The 18,301-nt window shown below is 41.2% G+C and overlaps 1 protein-coding gene and 1 pseudogene across 14 annotated transcripts in view; one reads left to right on the forward strand and one right to left on the reverse strand.

Annotated features, from left to right (window-relative positions):
• TOP6BL (TOP6B like initiator of meiotic double strand breaks) overlaps positions 1–18,301 on the forward strand; it is a 98,693-nt gene that overhangs the window by 14,389 nt on the left and 66,003 nt on the right. The window lies entirely within an intron of this gene.
• On the reverse strand, positions 6–17,918 carry LOC129393385 (complement component 1 Q subcomponent-binding protein, mitochondrial-like; annotated as a pseudogene).

The following is an 18,301-nucleotide window of genomic DNA, read 5'->3' on the forward strand; positions in this document are numbered from 1 at the left end:
AATTACCTAACTTCCATGAGACTGAATATCTTCCCGACAATTAATTTGATATTTTCTGAAACAAATTTATAATGAAAGAAAGAGCTGACAGATTTATAAATAAAAATACAGGATGCCCACTTAAATTTGAATTTCAGATAAATAATTTTTTTAACATAAGTATGTCTCATGCAGTACTTTATCCTACATTTTATCTGGCTTCTGATTAAAAGATGATCTATTAATATAAAACTGTATGGAATTGACAAGATACCTAGATCACTGTAGCTTTTCTGTATACTCTGTATACAACTTTAGGCAAAATTTTCCCAGATTTAGTAGGTATTTGTTTCTATCTACTTCAAAGAAATAATGTGTGGAGAATGCTTTTACTGTAAATGATTGGCTAGCAGTAATAATGTTTTCCACATTATATGCCAGAGTTGGTACGGTTTAGGAGTTTTTGCTGACCTTAGTTTTAAGAATTTATTTATTTATTTATTGAGACGGAGTCTCACTCTGTCACCCAGGCTGGAGTGCAGTGGTGCGATCTTGGCTCACTGCAACCTCTGCCTCCTGGGTTCAAGCAATTCTCCTGCCTCAGCCTTCCGAGTAGCTGGGACTACAGTTGCATGCTGCCACACCCAGCTAATTTTTTGTATCTTAGTAGAGATGGGGTTTCACCGTGTTGCCATGCTGGTCTCGAACTTCTGAGCTCAGGCAATCTGCCTGCCTCGGCCTCCCAAAATGCTGGATTACAGGTGTGAGCCACCATGCCTGGCAGAATTTCTTTTTATTTTTTTGGACTTAAGAATACTCAACAAGCCAAAGGCCATAACATTTATTTTAAGGAAGCCAAAATGACCTTAGAACTCTTACGCTTTCATTTTTATTTCTTATGGTTGTTTGCTACATAAGTATTATCCATTGGCCTATTTTTTCCTAATGAATTGTTAATTTACAAATTTTACAAAATAACTTTTTAAAATAAACTTTCCCAGACTAAATCTGGAATATTAATAGATTTTTAAAAGCTTATATCTGTCCTTGCTTTAAGAAAATATACTGTAGCCAGGCCCAGTGGCTCATGCCTGTAATCCCAGCACTTTGGGAGGCCAAGGCAGGCAGATTACCTAGGTCAGGAGTTCAAGACTGGTCAACATGGTGAATCCCCATCTCTACTAAAAATACAAAAATTAGCCAGGCATGGTGGTGCATGCCTATCTATAGTCCTAGCTACTTGGTGGGGCTGAGGCAGGAGAATCCCTTGAACCCAGGAGGCAGAGGCTGCAGTGAGCCAAGATCATACCATTGCACTCCAGCCTGGGTGACAGAGTGAGAGACTCTGTCTCAAAAAAAAAAAAAAAGAAAACATACTGTGTATTAAAATGGCAACAACTGGCCAGGCACAGTGGCTCATGCCTGTAATCCCAGCACTTTAGGAGGCCAAGGCAGGCAGATTGCTTGATCCAGTAGAACTTTTTGGAGTTCAAGACCAGCCTAGCACCATCACGAGACCCCATCTTTAAAAAAAAAAAAAAAAAAAAATTAGCCAGGGAAGGTGGTGCACACCTGTACTCCCAGCTACTTAGGAGACTGAGGTGGGAAGATTGCTTGAGCCTGGGAGGTAAAGGCTGTAGTAAGCCATGATCACACACCACTGCACTCCAGCCTGGGTGACAGCAAGACTTGGTCACAAACAAACAAACAAAAAAAGGGAACAACCAAAAAGCTACATTGGAAAGGTATAATGTTATAAAATAAATGTTTATGAAATGTATTACCATTTTTTTAATGACAAATTTTCTTCGTGCTTTGTAAAATGCAAATCAATTAAAATTTGAATTTATACCCAAATTTATAGCAACTCAATTATTACTTAAAGCACCTTTTTTTTTTTTTGGAGGAGATAAACCCATTTTATTGTCTATCATGTTATACAAAAATCTAGAAATAATAGATTTGTATAGAAAACAACGATAGGCCGGGCGCGGTGGCTCACGCCTGTAATCCCAGCACTTTGGGAGGCTGAAGTGGGCAGATCACGAGGTCAGGAGATCGAGACCATCTTGGCTAACACGGTGAAACCCCATCTCTACTAAAAATACAAAAAATTAGCCGGGCGTGGTGGCGGGCGCCTGTAGTCCCAGCTACTCCAGAGGCTGAGGCAGGAGAATGGGGTGAACCCGGGAGGCGGAGCTTGCAGTGAGCCGAGATTGCGCCACTGCACTCCAGCCTGGGCGACAGAGCGAGAGACTCCGTCTCAAAAAAAAAGAAAAAAAGATAAAAAGGAAAAAAGAAAAAAATGATAATAAATGAGGGTGCAAAACATAGAATTTAAATTTGGTATTTTTTCCCCATGATATTAGGATGATAATCATTTCAAAGCACATGTCTAGCTTCATAGTAGGATTTGTTCGCTGGCCAAAGCCTGCCATAAAACTATGGCTTTCAGTGTCTGTCTGCTCTACTGGCTCTTGACAAAACTTTTGAGGTCTTCAAGAAAAGTAATGTACGCCTGGTGCTCCGGGGCTGTGCTGAGCTCCACCAACTCATCTGCAAAAATGTTGTCCACCCCTTGGTCCGCAAGGAAATCCATTAGGTGGTCATATAAGGCCCAGTCCAGGGAATCTGTGTTGAGTGTATAGTTAGTATCCTTCCATTCAAACTCGCTGGTGGACCAAAAGCTAACTTCCCTGATAGAGAAGATGTCACTCAGCCTCCTCTTCTTGTCCAGCTTCATCCTCTGGATAATGACAGTCCAGCACAAGGGCCTTCTTGCCATCATTCTTTATAACTTCAACCACGAAATGGGGAGTTGATATCAATTCAGGGTCTTCAACCTTCTGCCCTTGCGAGGGTTCCTCCTCACCATCAAATGTTGGTGGGATGCTGTTGTTAATATTGAAAGTGACAGTGATTTTTTCCCCCCAGCAACTTTCCGCACTAATTTAGCTTCTGTCCCATTCAGTTCCAGCTCCCAAACTCCAGACATCTTAGGAAGGGTTTTATGCTTCTGGATTTTCCTTTCCCCCTGAATTTCATCACTCAGGAAATCAATCAAAGCTTTGTCTCCTTCGCACGCCACACCCACAGCCGCAGGTGCAGGGCCCGCGAGGCCGCAGGGGGCCCGGCCGCGGAACCCGCGCGCAAACTGAGCAGCCTGAAGGGCCGGGCGCACAGCCGGGGCGCCGGCTGCAGGAGCTGCCGGAAAGGCGGGGCGGGCCCCGGCGGTGTGGAAGCCGGCGACGCAGAAGCCCAGCATATGGGGCGCTCAGCGCAGGAGTGGCAGCATGGCGGAGAGGACTGCGAACATGTGCGGATGCAAAGGACAACCCAGGCCTAGGTACCCAGAGTACCCTTTTTTGTTTGTTTGTTTCTTTGAGACGGAGTCTCGCTCTGTCGCCCAGGCTAGAGAGCAGTGGCGAGATCTTGGTTCACTGCAACCTTCCGCCTCCTGGGTTCAAGCGATTCTCCTGCCTCAACCTCCTGAGTAGCTGGGATTACAGGTGCGCACCACCACGCCCAGCTAATTTTTGCATTTTTAGTAGAAACGCGGTTTCACCATGTTGGTCAGGCTGGCCTCGAACTCCTGATCTCGTGATCCGCCTGCCTCGGCCTGCCAAAGTGCTGGGATTACAGGCGTGAGCCACCGCGCCCGGCCAATACCTTTCTTTATCTTGGTCATATCAAAGAAAACAAACTATTTTTACAACTCAGTTACAAGATGAATACTCTAAAGACACAAATATATAGGAAACAATTCTACCTTTTGAAACTTCTTTTCTGAAGTAATTTTTAGTTGAAGAATGGAGACAGGCCAGCTGAAGTGTCTCACACCTATAATACCAGCACTTCGGGAGGACAAGATGGAAGGATCGCTTGAGCCCAGTAGTTAGAGACTAGCCTGGGCAATATATTGAGACCCCCATCTCTACAAATAAAGAAAATTAGCCAGGCATGGTGGGGCATACCTGTAGTCCCAGCTACTCAGGAGGCTGAGGCAGAATTGCCTGTGCCTAGGCATTTGAGGCTGCAGTGAGCTATGATCATGCCACTGTGCTCCAGCCTGGGTGACAGAGTAAGACTGTTTTTAAAATAAAAAAGAATGAGGACTTAAAAATGCTTGTTGCTAAATGAAGTGATCAGATGTATTCCCCTTTTCCTTTGTAAATTGTCTTGGCCCTCTGAATCTACCTTCCAACTGTCTGTATCCTTGGATATTTTACAGACTTCGGCTTTTGCTCTGTGACCCTAATTTTGTTTAGGTTCTACTTGGTGTGAGCACATTAATGTTTTTTGTTTTGTTTTATTTTGAGCACATTTAAAAACTAATTGTGGAGGAAAAGTAATAAAAAATGAGATTTTAAACATTATTATTATTATTATTATTATTAGAGATGAGGTCTCACTATGTTGCCCAGGCTGGTCCTGAACTCCTGGGCTCAAGCAGTCCTCCCACCTCGGCCTCCCAAAATGCTGGGATTACAGGCATGAGCCACTGCACCTGTCCTATTATTATTTTTGAGACAGGGCCTTGCTCTGTCACCCAGACTGGGGTGCAATGGTGTGATCATGGCTCACTGCAGCCCCAAGCTCCTGGACTTGAGCCATCCTCCAGCCTCAGCCTCTTGAGTAGCTAGGGTCACATGTGCACACCTCCATGCCCAGTTACTTTTTAAATTTTTTCTAAAGATGGGATCTCACTTTGTTGCCCTGGCTGGTCTCAAACTCCTGGTTGGTCTCAAGCTCTCATGCAACAGCCTCCCAAAACGTAGGGATTACAAGTGTGAACCACCCTGCCCAGCCAAGACTTTTATTTTAGCTCCAGAACATTCTGTGAGCATTTGGTAAGAATGTTCTCCCTTTAATATTAATCACAATGATAATTTATTGAGCATTTACTATGCATTAGGCCTTGTGCTCCACTTAAAGGTAGTTATAGTAGTGAACAAGACAGATTTGGTTTCTCCCTTTATACCCCTAGTGAAGATACCTTAATTTTTCTATTGCCTCTTTAAGCCTATGCCTAGAAAAAAGGGAATATCAGCTATTGTCCTGAAGAGTTTGCTCTGATTCTGAGACTTTTGGGAGATCTGAATCCAAGTTCAAGAATCATGGGCTGACTGCCTCAAAAACATCTAATTATTTATAAGTTTTTCCTTGTTCATTTTTGAATTATTATCTTTGGGTTGATGCAGAGAAGGGAAAGATCATTCCTAGTGGCCCTGCTCCAGTTAATATCTGTGAAATTGCTTTGAAAGAAGTGAAAATCGGCCGGGCGCGGTGGCTCACGCCTGTAATCCCAGCACTTTGGGAGGCCTAGGCGGGCGGATCACAAGGTCAGGAGTTTTAGACCAGCCTGGTCAACATAGTGAAACCCTGTCTCTACTAAAAATACAAAAAAAAAAAAAAAAAAAATTAGCTGGGGGTGGTAGTGGGCACCTGTAACCCCAGCTACTTGGGAGGCTGAGGCAGGAGAATCGCTTGAACCTGGGAGGCGGAGGTTGCAGTAAGCTGAGATCATGCCACTGCACTCCAGCTCGGGCGACAATGCGAGACTCCATCTCCAAAAAAAAAAAAAAAAAAAAGAAGAAGTGAAAATCTGGCCAAGCATGGTGGCTCTGACTAAAATCCCAGCACTGTGGGAGACTGAGGTAGGCAGATTGCTCGAGCCTTGGGCAGCATGATGAAACCCCATCTCTACAAAAAATACAAAATCAGCCAGGCACGTGAAAATCAGCTAGGCGTGCCTGGGGTCCCAGCTACTAGGGGGCTGAGGCAGGAGATCCATTTGAGCCCAGGAGGTCAAGTCTGCAGTGAGCTGTGATTGCGCCACTGCACTACAGCCTTGGTGACAGAGTGAGATCTTGTCTCTAAAAAAAAAAAGCTATATAAATGGAGTATATTATTAGCACTAGGGAGGAGATAGGAGCATTCCTTGCAAAATAAACCCACACTTAATGTGCTTGTACAAGGAGTGGTCAGATCATATATAAGGCTACTTGTTTGACTAATATTTGTGAAAGTGCTTTGAAAAAAGTGAAAAGCCGTGTAACTACAAGAGAATAGTTTTATTATCATTGTTACTCTTAGGGAGTATCATTTATGGGTTATCATTTATGGAATAACCACATATTCATGCCAATACAAACTCTAGACAATTTTTGTCATGGTGACTTAGTTTTAATTTAACTGTTACTTTAAAAACTCAAAGCAATTTCATTTAATCCTTATTGTGATAAAGTGTGAGTGGCTAACTCTTCTTACAAAGAGGAAGTACTGCACATCAAGTACATAATTAAAATTGAATCATTTGCTCATGCTCAATCACATTTAGTAGCCAACTGCAGCCTAAGTCTTCTCTCCAGCTGTTAGGGCTCTTAATATTAACCTCCACTCAATAATGCTAGTTATTCTTTTTGTTTGTTTGTTTGTTTTTGAGATGGAGTCTCACTCTTGTCACCCAGGCTGGAGTGCAGTGGCGTGATCTTGGCTCACTGCAACCTCTGCCTCCTAGGTTCAAGAAATTCTCCTGCCTCAGCCTCCCAAGTAGCTGGGATTACAAGCGCCTGCCACCACGGCCAGCTAATTTTTATACTTTTAGTAGAGATGGGATTTCACCATGTTGGCCAGGCCTGTCTCGAACTCCTAACCTCAGGTGATCCACCCGCCTCGGCCTCCCAAAGTGCTGGGATTACAGGCGTAAGCCACTGTGCCTGGCCTAGTTATTCTTACTAATTAGTAACAAAAATTACTCAGTGAACCTCACAAAGGAAATTGGTGAAGACTAAGACAGGAATCCCTTAGCTCCCTGGTTTATGCACCATTAATTATGCCTTTTTTACTATTATTATTTAGAATTTCTGACACTATTAAGCTAATAGCAAACTGCTTTAAATTGGTCCATTTACTGATCTTTACACTGTTTAGTTAGCTTCATCAGGGAGTCTCTGGCAGCTGGATTCATTACTCATCAGTTTTCTAGATGCTAAAAAATTGTGTATATATACAAAGTTAATATGTCTGTAAATTCAGTTTAACTCTGTTGTTTTCTTCATTATTTGGCTGATTTCTCTCAGTGTCTAAAACAAGTGGTCTGACCCTTCTTTAGGGGAGCTGAACTGTTGAAGAACTATCAGCTTTAGTTTCCTTTACTCTTCAATCTGTTCTACCAGGGTTGTATCAAGGTACTTTTTTCTCTGGATCTGGAATACTTTAGATCAATTCCTGTACCAAATAGGCTCATATTTCTGGGTATTTTATTTATGCTGGATTAATAAACAATGACCATTGTAATCTCCCTACTCACCTCCTTCTCTACTGGTTTATTTTCTCTTTTTTCCCCTTTCTTCTCTGGTCCCTAACTATTTATACTTTTATTCAGTAAACTTTTATTGTAACATCTACCTTGCCACAAAGAAGTCACAGGAAGTAGAGGCAGCTCTGCAAATAAAATGCAGTGTGATTAGTACTGTAATGGAGCTGTAAGTTGAAAGAGCTTCTCTTATAACCCAGAGGATATTCCCCAAAGTTCAGTCACCAGTGTGCTTTTCTTCCCTTCATTATTCTGCATCATTATTCTACATTCAATTCAGACAGCTTTTCTACTTTCAAGACTTTAACTAACATTAACTATGCTGATGAGACTTATTTTTCTCCCTCTTGATCACTGACATGTCTCCTAAACTCCAATGGAATAGCTTTGAATGTCAATTAGACTATTCCATTTGAGAGTTCCTCTGAAATATCCTGTGTAACATGTCTAACATGGGGTTCAGTTTCTTGAAATGAACTTATTGTGTAATGTCTGCATTCCTTTCAGTGATATTGACATAATTCTCCAGCGTTAAAAATCTTGGTTTTTATGGTGGGGTGGGGTTTCTCCTTTTTTGTTTCCTTATTATGTAATTGATTTTTCGTTAATTCTGCCTTTATAATATAAAATTCTTATTAATTTAAACATAGCTTACATTCTTCCCTTAATGATTCCTTATTTATTATTATATTAGGTCTAAGTACTTCAGACCAGAGTTAAGGCCTTCTCTCAAGAGGATAATCCCCTCTACTTTGCAGAATAATGCCCATTAAGATAGATAAGTTCTTATGTGTTTAAAAAATTGTCACTACATCATGTTAAATGTGTGCTACTGTCTGCATTGAATACTTATCTACTTAGGTATAATTCCATTTATATATTCATTTATGTGTATACTTAATCCATTTATATAGAACTATTTCTATCATAAATGTCTGTTAGTGAAACATGATTGTTTCAGTTTGTCCTGTTTGCTCAGCTCTGCTTCCTATTATGTCCTTATTCAAGTGAGGAAAGGAAAGTGGATGGAGGAATATGAAAAAAATCCATATTTATAGGTCTTTATTTTGCTGCTTTTTCCTCTTTCTTCTATTCATATTATTTTTATTTTTGTCTTTTTAAAATAGCTTCTCATTTCCATGTTTATTGACATAACTTAGCTCTTTATACAGTATGGCCAGTTATTTTAAAAAGATGTGCAAGTGTTTTTCCCAAATAAAATTTACAGCCTTCTTTTTTCTTCATAAGACTAGATAAGAATACCAGCCCTTGTAAACAGGGAGGACTGCTTTGCTGTTGATATATGGTTACATGGCTATGATAGTTCAGTTTTTGCCTCTTCCCTATATGCTACCCTTTTGGTGTCAGGGAGACTTTTTTGTTGTTCATTGTTTTGTTTTTTGGAGGCAGGGTCTTGCTCTGTTTCCCAGGCTGAAGTGCAGTGGCATGACCACAGCTCATTGCAGCCTTGACCTCTTGGGCTCAAGGGATCCTCCCATTTATAGCCTTCTGAGTAACTGGGACCACAGGTGTGTACCACCATGCCCAGATAGTTATTTTATTTTTTGTAGAGATGAGATCTCGCCATGTTGCCCAAGCTGGTTTTAAACTCCTGGGCTCAAGCGATCCTCCCACCTTGGCCTCTCAAAGTGTAAGGATTACAAGTGTGAGCCTCCATGCCCGGCCTGTTTATTTTCAAGTTTACTTTTGTCCTCTTTGTTAATTTGTTGGGAAAGAAAGTGAGGAGTGGTGCTTTTCATGGGTTAGAGAGATTGACAGGTCCAGACTTGCTCAACATTGAGTAAGAAGCTCACAATGGTGAACTCTTGAATGTCTGACGTAATCAAGTTTTTTTTTTTAAGTCTGAGATTCTTGTATTCAAGAATACAAATCTATTATAATTTTATATCTTACAAAATCAACAACTCTAAGGCTCAGAATTTATCTAACGCTTTTTCCCCCGGGAGCTCATTTTGTAGACATGATCTCATTCATTCTTGAGGAGCAGTCAGACATAAGTGTTATCATCATCTCTGTTTCAGAGATGAGAAAACTGAGACTTAGCCTCATATACTAAGAAGGGAAACATTTGTAGACTCATAGGTTGCTGGTTATCCATTAAACTGTGAGAGACTACACTTAATTTTAAGCTTTTAATACATTCTAAACAGACTCTTGTTGCCAAATTTACCTAACGCTTGGTAAGATTTTATAAAGGTTGGCTGAAGATCAAGACACGCTAGAACAGATTTTTGTTTTTTGGGTTTTTTTTGCTTCCTTAATATTTCTTTACTCTTTTCCTTGTTACATTTATCTAATTGCACTTCACTATTGAGAACATGTTCAAGATTTGATGTGACAGAAGGGGATGGAAAGGACAGAAGTGGTTTTTACCAACCCTGACATATTCCTTTTCCTTTTGAACTTGGATAGATAAAATAGGAGGAAAAGGATAGCTCTTATTATTAGAGATCCTGGGAGCTGGCTCATTCTCTGGCTGAGTGGTACATAACTGCTTTTATTCAGCAGCCCATGAGAGCTAACCTGCCTTGTACCTGGCTGGCTTAAAATGCTTGAACTGTTACAATTCCTCCTTGAGTAATCAGCTGGGCACTTACTGTTCCAACTCTGTCCTTCTGGGTTACCACACATCTTTCATCTTCTCAGCTGGGAACACAAGGAGAGTTGTCTCCCTATAGTGGTATAGTGGAATTTGGCTGGAATGGGAAGAGGGGATATTGTATTTTTTCTTGAGTAGACTTTATGGCTAGCCATTTAATACATTCTGAAAAATGGTCAGATGACATCACATAGAAAAATTACCTCAAAATGGATCAAAGAACTAAAACTATAAAACTCTTAGAAAAGAAAGAAAGGTTTAAATCTTCATGACCTTGGATTAGGCAATGTTTTCTTGGATATGACATTTAAAGCACAAGCAACGAAAGGAAAAGTAGAGAAATTGGATTTAATCAATATTAAAAACTCTTATGCTTCAAAAGATGATACTAAGAAAGTGAAAAGATCAATTATACCTAAAAAAAAAAAAAGCTGGAAAATGAAGGTCTCTAGTTCCAAAACTCAGAAAAAAAAGGTGAATAAATAATCCACAGATAAGAAAAGTCTAGTATCCAGTGTACATATAGAACTTATACAACAACAATTAAAGGACAAATAGCAAAATTCATATGGTAAAGCCCCAACCCCCAGTGTGATAGTATTTGGAGATGGGGCCTTTGGGAGGTAAGTGGGGTTAGATTAGATCATGAGGGTTGGGCCTTCATGAGATTAGCAGTTTTATTTATTTATTTATTTATTATTATTATTTTTTAATTTTTATTTTTTGAGACAGAGTCTCACTCTGTCGCCCAGGCTGGAGTGCAGTGGCGCAATCTTGGCTTACTGCAAGCTCCACCTCCCGGGTTCATGCCATTCTCCTGCCTCAGCCTCCCGAGTAGCTGGGACTACAGGTGCCCACCACCACGCCCGGCTAATTTTTTTTTTGTATTTTTAGTAGAAATGGGGTTTCACTGTGTTAGCCAGGATGGTCTCAAACTCCTGACCTCGTGATCCGCCCGCCTCGGCCTCCCAAAGTGCTGGGATTACAGGCGTGAGCCACCACGGCTGGCCTGAGATTAGCAGTTTTATAAGAAGAGGAAGGGAGAGAGAGATTATTCTCTTTTTCCCTCTCCCTCCCTTGTATCCACCAAGGAAAGGCCATGTGAGGGCACAATGAGAAGGCAGCTATCTGAAAGCCAGGAAGAGATCCCTCATCAGGAACCAAATCAACTGGCACCTTGATCTTGGCCTTCCCAGCCTTCAGAATTGTGAGAAATAAATTTCTCTTGTTTAAGCTACCTAGTTTATGGTCTCTTGTTATGGCGGCTTGAGTGGACTAAGACAACATTTATCCTAAAAAGATACACACATGGCCAGTAAACCCATGAAAAGATAGATGCTCAGCATCGTTAGTCATTAGGGAAAAATGCAAGTCAAAAACATAATGAGGCCAGGCACGGTGGCTCATGCCTGTAATACCAGCGCTTTGGGAGGCTGAGGTGGGAGGATCACCTGAGGTCAGGAGTTGGAGACAAGCCTGGCCAACATAGTGAACCCTCATCTCTACTAAAAATACAAAAATTAGCTAGGTGTGGTGGCCGGTGCCTGTAATCCCAGCTACTTGGGAGGCTGACCCAGGAGAATGGCTTGAACTCAGAAGGTGGAGGTTACAGTGAGCTGAGATCACACCACTGCACTCCAGCCTGGGTGACAGAGCCAGACTCTATCTCAAAACAAATGCACACACACCAGTGGTAATATGAAATTGAAGTTTTTTAAACTCCATCTTCCCCTTTACTTCCCTCTTCTCTTTCCTGACACCCCTTCTGGCCTCCTTACCCATCGTTGGCCACTTAGCATAGTATAATCCCCTGCTGCCTTGACTTTCTACTTTTTCTTTCTTTTCAGTCTCCAGGCTTGGGTAATCACCATTATTATTATTTTTTCATTCTTATTTCCAAGCTGCCAAGTGTTACTTGTGTAAATCATAAAAGTGAATGTTGGGTACGCTATAAATTTAAGGAGAATTTCTAACTTCTTGGGGTTGTTCAGTACTCTTATCTTGTTTATTCTTTTATATAATTCTCATAGTGTATATTTCAAATTACCTGACACTCAATAAATGTCTTTACCTTCTATTTTTCTGAAAAGGTTGAGGTTATCCAAATGGCACTTCTTCTGGATTTCTTTTTTTTTTTTTTTAGAGATGAGGTCTTGCTATGTTGCCCAAGCTGGTCTTGAACTCTTAGGCTCAAGCAATCCTCCCACCTCGGCCTCCCAAAGTGCTGGGATTACAGGCATGAGCCACCATCCTCAGCCATTCCAATTTCTTTTTAAGAAATTTAAATTTGAGGCTGGGCGTGGTGGCTCACGCCTGTAATCCCAGCACTTTGGAAGGCCAAGGCGGGCGGATCATGAGGTCAGGAGATCGAGACCATCCTGGCTAACATGGTGAAACCCCGTCTCTACTGCAATAGAATGTGGCTGCCATGCTGGCTTTGCAACTTCAAGAGATCCTCTGCACCCTTACACTTCTCAGCCAATTTGTGGAAGAAGTGGCCAGTGCCTTCCAGTGCCACATCATTGTGGTCAAAATAGAAGCCCAGAATGAGAGAGATGTAGGAGGCCTACAGATACAAATTGACCAGGCGATTGACAGCTGCCTCCAACTCGATGAAATAATTCTGATGATTCTAGTTGGCAAGAAGGAGCTAACCACAAAAACAGTGTTGGCTGGTCTCAGAAGCAGGAGATGGCCGAGAAGATGGTCCTGGAGGTTGCAAGTGGAGAGGACAGTGGAGGGCAGTTGGAGGCTGGAAGAGAGGGAGTCCCTGGGTTTGTTCCATCCAAATACTATTGAAGCAAGAGACAGATGTGTGGGACTGTCAAATGTACTGCCAGAACATCCATGAACAGCTCATGGTTCAAGAAGTAATTTCAACTTTAAAGGCTTATTATTTAGGAAATACATTTTATAAGACTATAGCTGCCATAGATAGTGAGTAGAGTCAATTGAAAACCTTCTGGAAAGGAGTCACCATTCTAGATGCCATTAAGAGCATTCGTCATTCATAGGAGGAGGTCAAAACATCAACATTAACAGGAGTTTGGAAGAAATTGATTCCAACCCTTATGGATGACTTTGAGGGGTTCAAGACTTAAGTGGAAGAGTTAACTGTAAATGTGGCCCGGCCAGTAAGTGGTATTTTTTTAAGAATTTCATTTTCCAACTGTTTCTTGCTAGTATTTGAAATACAATTGATGTTTATATATTTTTCAAGCTTGCTAAACTAGCCTGGGAAACATAGCAAGGCCCCATATCTACAAAACATTTCTAAAAGTTAGTTGGGCATGGTGCTGCATGCCTATAGTCCTAGCTACTCAGGAGGCTGAAGCAGAAGGATTGATTGAAACCAGGAGTTGGAGGGTGCAGTGAGCTATAATTTTGCCACTGCACTCCAGCCTCGGAGACAGAGCAAGACCCTATCTCAAAAAATAAAAATCTTGGCCGGGCACCGTGGCTCATGTCTGTAATCTCAGCACTTTGGGAGGCTGAGGCGGGCAGATCATCTGAAGTCAGGAATTCGAGACCAGCCTCGCCAACATGGCGAAACCTCATCTCTACGAAAAAATACAAAAATTAGCTGGGTGTGGTGGTGCGTGCCTTTCTTCCCAGCTACTCCAAAGGCTAAGGCAGCAGAATCAGCTGAACCTGGAAGGTGGAGGTTGCAGTGAGCTGAGATCATGCCACTGCACTCCAGCCTGTATTGTTAGATTTGATTTGCCATAATTTTATTAATAATTTTTGCATCTATGTTCACAAAGGATATGTGTAATTTTCTTTTCTTGTAATGTCTTTGTCTTTTTTTGGTACAAGTAATACTGGCCTCATAGAATGACTTTGGACATATTCTCTGTTCTTCAATTGCCTAGAACAGTTTGTAGAAGATATTATTTCTTCCTTAAATATTTGGTACAATTTCTTCCTTAAATATTTGGTGCAAATCATCAAGGAAGCCATCTGGGCCTGATTTTTTCCTTCCTAGGAAATATTTTAACTACAAATTCAATTTCTTTAATAATTATACAGTCTCTCTCTCTCTCTCTTTTTGAGACATTGTCTCTGTCGCCCAGGCTGGAGTATGGTGGGGCGATCTCAGCTCATTGCAGCTTTGACCTCCCTGGCTCAAGTGATCCTCTTGCCTCAGATTCAGGACTATAGGCCTGCACCACCACACCTGGTTTGTATTTTTTGTAGAGACAGGGTCTCACTGTGTTGCCCAGGCTGGTCTGGAACTCCTGGGCTCAAGCGATCCTCTTGCCTCAGCCTCCTAAAGTGCTGGGATTATAGGCACGTACCACTGCACCTGGCCTTTTTTTTTTTCCTGAGTAAGCATGGGTAATTTGTGTCAAGGAATTTGTCCATTTTATCTAAGTTATTGGGTTATTGACATAAAATTGTTCATAATTTTCCTTATTATCTTTCTAATGTTTGTAGAATCTCTAGCAATATCCTCTTTCTTACTCCCTGGTGTTGGTTATTTATATCTTCTCTTTTATTTTCCTTGATCAGTCTGGCTAGAACCAAGTTCTTCCTGTTGTTCTATTTCATTCATTTACACTCTGATCTTTTATTCTTTCTTTTGCTCGTTTGGGGTCTTACTTGCTCTTCTGTTTCTAGTTTTATAAAGTGAAAGCTGCAATCATTGATTAGAGACAGTTCTTTTCTACGCTAAAGTCATAATGACATTTTATGTAATTTCTTTTTTCTTTTTTTTGAGACAGAGTCTCGCTCTGTTGCTCAGGCTGGAGTGCAGTGGAGTGATCTCAGCTCACTGCAACCTCTGCCTCCCAGGTTAAAGCGATTCTCCTGCCTCAGCCTCCCGAGTAGCTGGGATTACAGGCCCCCACCACCAAGCCCAGCTAATTTTTGTATTTTTAGTAGAGACACCATGTTGGCCAGGCTGGTCTCAAACTCCTGACCTCAGGTGATCCACCCGCGTTGGCCTCCTAAAGTGCTGGGATTATAGGTGTGAGCCACCACGCCCAGCCTATATAATTTCTTTAATAGTGCTAAAGTTTTAAATTTCTATTTATTATTACATCTAGTGAATCTGGAGTTTATTTTTGTTTTGCTTTGCTAACCAGCTGACTTTAATGGAGTTTATTTTTATTTTATTTATGATGTAAGTTAGGAATCTAATTTAAATCCTTTTCCAAACAGATTGCTACTTGTCCCAACTCAGTTTATTATTGAATAGTACTTTACCCAGTAATTTATATTATTATTCTGTCATATACTAAGATTCTATATATGCTTGGGTCTGTTTCTGGGTAATCTAGTCTTTATCTCTGTGCCTGGGCCAGTATTGTAGAGTTTTATTTCCTAAAGCTTTAGAATAAATCTTGCTATATGATAGGGCAAATCTCTCCTCCTTGTTTTTCTTTTTCAGAATCGTCTTTGGTGTTTTTTTGTTTTGTTTTGTTTTGTGCTTTTGACAAAGTCTCGCTGTGTCACCCAGGCTGGAGTGCAGTGGCACAATCTCGGCTCACTGCAAGCTCCGCCTCCTGGGTTCACGCCATTCTCCTATCTCAGCCTCCCGAGTAACTGGGACTACAGGCGCCCGCCACCACGCCTGGCTAATTTTTTTGTTTTTTTGTTTCTTTTGTATTTTTAGTAGAGACAGGGTTTCACTGTGTTAGCCAGGATGGTCTCGATCTCCTGACCTCGTGATCCGCCCGCCTTTGCCTCCCAAAGTGCTGGGATTACAGGCGTGAGTCACCGCGCCTGACCTTGTCTTTGGTTTTTAAAACCTTTACTCTTGGCTATGAGTTTTATAATTAGTTAAGTTCCAGGCTGGACATGGTGGCTCACGCCTGTAATCCCAGCACTTTGGGAGGCCAAGGCTGGCAGATTACCGGAGGTGGGAGTTAGTGACCAGCCTGGCCAACATGGTGAAACCCTGTCTCTACTCAAAATGCAAAAATTAGCCAGGCATGGTGGCGGGCGCCTGTAGTCCCAGCTACTCCGGAAGCTGAAGTGAGAGACTCACTTGAACCCAGGAGGCAGAGGTTGCAGTGAGCTGAGATCGCACCACTGCACTCCTGCCTGGGTGACAGAGTGAGACTCTGTCTCAAAAAAAAAAAAAAAAAAAAAAAGCTCCACAAAAAAATCTTGTTGTGATTTTCATTGCTATTAAATGGAATTATAGATTAAGTTGGTGGCAATGAACATTTTTAGCATTGTTTTTGTGAGATGATATATCTTGTCATTTATTTAGATTTTTCTTTTAAAAATGTTATTTAATTTTAGTTGTCACACTTTTAAGAGATAGGCACTATAAGGGAGAATAAGGGGCTCAACCAAGAGCAAATGGCTATAAGCCAAAGTCTGCCTGACTTTAGAGACCATTTTGCCAGGTGTTATTATTTGTTCAAAATATTGCCTGCTCTTCTCCTGGGAGAATTATATTTTTTGCCCTATGAGTATAAGGCTGGGTCATGTAACTTGCCAGGGCCAATGAAATGTGAGTGGAAGTGACATGTGTCGCCTTCCAGGAGAAGCTTTAAGAGTCTATGTGTATTTTGCTGGTAGCTTCTTTTCCTTTGCCATGAGGCTAGGATGTCTCAGATGAGGGGGTACTCCTTTAGCCCAGGTCTTGCTTAGATGTGGCTCTTGTTGGCTTTGAGTTCACTTATGGTTCTGCAACCTCTTAACTGGCTTCTGGAGTTCTCACAAAAGATAATTTGATATTGCTGTTGAGTTGGTTTTTCTGTGGGGGAAACGAGGGCCTGGGGCTTCCTATCCCGCCATCTTGCTGATGGCATTCCTATTTAGATCTTTTATGTTAACACTTTAAAATTCTTTTCATAATGGTCTTAGATATCTTTTGCTATATTTATTTCTATAGTCTTATAGTTTTTGTTGCTATTATGAATGATATTCATTTTTTTCAACCCTACTGAATTCATCCCTTATTAATTTGGATAATTTATCTGTGGATTCTTTTGGATCCTCTATATGGGCACTCAAAGCATCTCTAAATTATGACAACTCCATCTTTTCCTTTTCAATCCTTATATGGCTTCTTTTTTTTTTTGAGACAGAGTCTCACTCTGTCACCCAGGCTGGAGTGCAGTGGCGTGATCTCGGCTCACTGCAACCTCCACCTCCCGGGTTCAAGTGATTCTCTTACCTCAGCCTCCTGAGTAGCTGAGACTACAGGCATGCACCACCATGCCTGGGTAACTTGTGTATTTTTAGTAGAGATGGGATTCTACCATGTTGGCCAGCCTGGTCTTGAACTCCTGACCTCAAGTGATCTGCCTGCTTCGGCCTCCCAAAGTGCTGGAACTACAGGCATGAGCCATCACGCCTGGCATATGGCTTACTTCTTTTCCTTGTCATATTGTATTGAATAGAATAGTACTAGTATTAAATAGAATAGCAGGGGTAATATTAGGCATCTGTCTTGCTTTCCTTAAACAAGGAAATTAAACAAGGAAGGGTTATTTAAAAGTCTACCATTGGCCGGGAGCAGTGGCTCATGCCTGTAATCCCAGCACTTTGGGAGGTCAAGATTGGAGGATCATTTGAGGCCAAGAGTTCGAGACCAGCCTGGTCAACATAGCAAGTCCCCATCTCTTAGAAGAACAAAAAGTCCATTATTAAGTATATTTGCAATAGTTTTTGTACCTGCTCCTGTTAAGTTTAGGAAATTATTTTCTATTCCTAATTTGCCAGCGTGTTTGTTATGAATGAGTGCTGTATTTCCTGAAATGCTTTTTCTAGGCCAGGCACAGTGGCTTATGCTAGTAATCCCAGCTCTTTGGGAGGCCAAGACGGGAGGACCACTTGACGCTGGTAGTAGAAGACCAGCCTGGGCAGCATGGCAAGACCCAGTCTCTACAAAAAAATACAAAAATTAGCTGGGCATGGTGGTGTGCAGCTGTAGTGTCCCAGCTTCTTGGGAGCCTGGGACAGAAGGATAGTTTGGCTCCAAGAGGTGGAGGCTACACTAAGCCAGAATCATGCCCATCATGTTTTTTTTAATACTGTTGTAATCACTATTTCTATATATCTATATCTATATATCTATATCTATATATATCTATATATCTATATCTATATGTATCTATATATCTATATCTATATCTATAATGTTGTCCTATGTCTTTTTTTACTTAACATAAGCATTTTTCATGCTATGACATAGTCTTCTAGTCATTATTTTAATGGCTAAATTATCCATCAAGATGTATCATAAATTAGCCATTTTTCTATTAATAGACATTTAGGTTTATTCTTTTTTTTCCTCCATTATTATGAATAGCAGGATAGTTTAGTGTCTAGGAGATTATACTGTGTGTTCTTGAACAAGTTTTTGATCTTTTGAAAGCACCTACCTCATAAAATTGTTTTGAGGATTAAGTGAAGTAATACGT

This window comes from Pan paniscus, chromosome 9 (assembly GCF_029289425.2).
Source record: "Pan paniscus chromosome 9, NHGRI_mPanPan1-v2.0_pri, whole genome shotgun sequence".
Classification (NCBI taxonomy): domain Eukaryota; kingdom Metazoa; phylum Chordata; class Mammalia; order Primates; family Hominidae; genus Pan; species Pan paniscus.